Source organism: Mustela putorius, unplaced genomic scaffold, assembly GCF_011764305.1.
Source record: "Mustela putorius furo isolate JIRA1106 unplaced genomic scaffold, ASM1176430v1.1 tig00000580_pilon_pilon_pilon, whole genome shotgun sequence".
Taxonomy (NCBI): Eukaryota; Metazoa; Chordata; class Mammalia; order Carnivora; family Mustelidae; genus Mustela; species Mustela putorius.
In genome coordinates, this window is record NW_025421423.1 from 9,046,487 (window position 1) to 9,050,327 (window position 3,841).

Genomic DNA, 3,841 nt, shown 5'->3' on the forward strand with positions numbered 1-3,841 from the left:
AGGAGAAAGCCAGGTTCTAAAAAAAACTGTACTTATGTGGACCCAGGCCACTTAACCCCTGGACGCTCCTTGCATCAATCTCAAATAGTTCCAGATTAATTCTAGACTGGACCTTAAAAGAAGAATAGATATATGTCAACTTGAGACAAGAAAATATTCAGAGTCTGTCCATTAGGACCTCAAACTTTAGTGCTATCACCTTAAACACACTACATAAATTTTTATGAGTCAGTCAAAAAACTTAATAATTATAATCAATGATATAATTATACAAGTATTATAATTACAGATACAGTGTTTTAACCATGTATTATAATAGACACATAAGATATTTTATGTAATTTAACACTCACAACAAATTGCCAAAGTTATTTCTTTCCCACATCTTACCATGAACCAACTGAAAGTCACACACAAAGCTAAATGGCATGGTTAATTGTTCATGATGTATTATTTTAAAAATAGAACCAGCTTCCTTTTTAAAAGATTTTATTTCAGAATACTCATTAATATTTAGATTTATATGTACATTTAGAATGATGTTGTCCTTATTATTTTATTGGAGGCCTGACACTTCACAGCACAATTCTTGGGGTTATTGGTAGCTTTGCCTCTGCTACTGCATGGCCCTACAAAGTACTGAATCTCTCAGTGCTTCACTTTCATCATCAATAAAGTTAAAATTGTATCTATGCCTTTTCTGATACCCAGAGATGAATGAAAAATCAAAATATTGCAGGTAAAAGTGATGTTTTAAACTAAATTATAATTTAAATTTCCTGAAGTCATAAACTTATCTGAACTCCACAGGTGACACAGGCACATGCAGATGGGAAATTACTCAGAAGTCACTGAATTCTTTCTGGTGGGACTTTCCAAATACCCAGAGCTCCAGCTTTTTCTGTTCACTCTCTGCCTCATCATGTATGCGATAATCCTCCTGGGAAACAGTCTCCTCATTGTTATCAGCATACTGGATTCTCGCCTCCACACCCCCATGTACTTCTTCCTTGGGAACCTCTCATTCCTGGACATCTGTTATACATCATCATCCATTCCTCCAATGCTCATCATATTTAGGTCCAAGACAAAATCCATCTCCTTCATTGGCTGCACTCTGCAGATGGTTGCCTCCCTTGGGTTGGGCTCCACTGAGTGTGTCCTCTTGCTGTGATGGCCTATGACCAGTATGTGGCCATCTGCAACCCACTGAGGTACCCCATCATCATGAACAGAGTGCTTTATGTGCACATGGCTACTTGGTCCTGGATCATAGGCTGTATGAATTCCTTAGTGCAAACAGCCCTGACAATGGTGTTGCCTTTCTGTGGAAATAACGTTATTGATCATCTTACCTGTGAGCTCCCTCGCCCTTCTTAAACTCATATGTTCAGATATTTCCATGAATGTGCTTATCATGACAGTGGCAAGTATTGTTTTACTGGTGATTCCTCTGCTGTTAATTTTCATCTCCTATATTTTTATCCTCTCTTCCATCCTTAGGATTAATTCTACTGAGGGGAGAAAGAAAGCTTTTTCTACCTGTTCAGCCCACCTGACTGTGGTTATCTTATTCTATATGTTTAGGACATGTGAACCCATCTGGAGAGACGTATTTTATGTAGTCCCAGATGAAGTTGCAGAGTTCAGTATAATGAAAGCGTTGTGTTTGTAAGGCCAAATGTGTAATTCTCATTCTTACAACAGAGAATTTCCATGTAAATCTTTTCATATAATATATTTGCAGCAGTCCTTCTGGTTATATGGAACTATGCCTCTTGATCTCATAGAGGTCATGATGAATGCTGTTTCTCTCTGTCTCTATGTATTGCCTTCTCTCTCTCATCTTTGCTCCCTTTTCCTTCTTTTAACCTTTCTTTCTTTGCTCTCTTCTTTATCTTCTTTCTCAGTCTCCTCCAGGTATAAATGTATATATTGTTTTAGTCTGCCCAGCATCCTTTCATCTTGTAAAAGAATACATCTTTTTATTTTAAGGAATCAGCTGTCTCCCACGCTCAGTCTATATTTGGCTGAAGTTGACCACACTCTCTGGATCAAATGATAAGCATGAAACAAAGACTGGGCCAATGAAAAATGAACATCCCCTAGTTACAGTGATTTATTCAGGGTAGCATGTGACTTAAGCCATGCTAATAACACTTAATTGCCGAAATGTTGCCTGAGCATCAAAGAAGAGTCACTCTTTTTTTCAACAGTTTCTAAGAGGTAGAACATATGCCCAGATCTTCTCCTGGCCATCTTTATCAATATATAGGGAGAGCCAGACTGAAAATGAAATCACGAAAGAGGAAGATAGAGCTGAGGGAAGAACTTAGGGTGTGCTTGATGTCATTATTAACTCCTGGTTCAAGGTGGGTCCAAAAACATTAATGTTTGGACTTTTCAGTTATGTGAGCCAATAAAGTTCCTTTAATAGATTGAATTCAGGGTACCTGGCTGGCTCAGTGGGTTAAGCCTCAGCCTTCGGCTTAGGTCATCCCAGGAGCCCTGCATCAGCCTCTGCTCAGCAGGGAGCCTACTTCCCCCTCTTTCTCTGCCTGCCCCTCTGCCTATTTGTGATCTCTCTCTCTCTCTCTCTCTCTGTCAAATGAATTAATAAATAATCTTTTAAAAAATATATTGAATTCATTTCCACTGTTTATAAGCCTATAAACCTTACTAATGCATTCTCTTTTTCTTAGTTCCAGAGGTAGAATTTAGTGATTTGTCAGTTTCATATAACACCCACTGCTCATTACTTCAAGTGTCCTCCTTAATGCCCATCTCTCAGTTACCCCAGCCCCCCCACCCACCTCCCCTCCAGGAACCCTCAGTTTGTTTCCTATAGTTAAAAGTCTCTTGTGGTTTGCCTCCCTCTCTGTTTTCCTCTTATTTTATTTTTCCTTCCCTTCCCCTATGTTCATCTGTTTTGTTTCTTAAATTCCAAATATGAGTGAAAATATATGGTATTTGTCTTTCTCTGACTCACTTATTTTGCTTAGCATAATACTCCCTAGTTCCAGCCATGTCATTGCAAGTGGCAAGATCTTTCTTTTTGATGGCTAAGTGATATTCCATTGAATATATATCCCACCTCTTCTTTATCCAGTCATTTGTTGATGGACACCTAGTTTGGCTCTTGTGGATGTTGTTGCTATGAACATTGGGATGCAGATGCCTCTTTGAGCACTGTATTTGTATCTTTCAGGTAAATGCCTAGTGATGCAATTGCTGGGTCATAGGGTAACTCTCTTTTTTTTATTTTTTTTTATTTTTTTAAATTTATTTATTTGACAGAGAGAGATCACAAGTAGGTAGAGAGGCAGGCAGAGAGAGAGGAAGGGAAGCAGGCTCCCTGCTGAGCAGAGAGCCCGATGAGGGGCTCGATCCCAGGACCCGGGGATCATGACCTGAGCCAAAGGCAGAGGCTTTAACCCACTGAGCCACCCAGGTGCCCCCAGGGTGATTCTATTTTTAACTTTTTTGAGGAACCTCCATACTGTTTTCCAGAGTGGCTGCACCAGTTTGCATTCAAACCAACAGAGTAAGAGGGTTCACCTTTCTCCATATCCTCATCAACATCTGCTATTTCCTGAGTCATTAATTTTAGCCATTCTGACAAGTGCGATGTGGTATCTCATTGTTATTTGATTTGTATTTCCCTGATGCTGGTGATGTTGAGTGTTTTCTCATGTGTCTGGTGGCCATTTGTGACAATATGGTACTGGCACAAAAACGGACACATGGATCAATGGAACAGAATAGAGAGCCCAGAAACAGACACTCAAATATATGGTCAACTAATCTTTGACAAAGCAGGGAAGAATATCCAATGGAAAAA

General features: G+C 39.3%; 1 pseudogene; it reads left to right on the forward strand.

The window, feature by feature from the left end:
* The first annotated feature begins 823 nt into the window (after positions 1-823).
* LOC101674876 lies at positions 824-1,675 on the forward strand (annotated as a pseudogene).
* Positions 1,676-3,841: the final 2,166 nt, after the last annotated feature.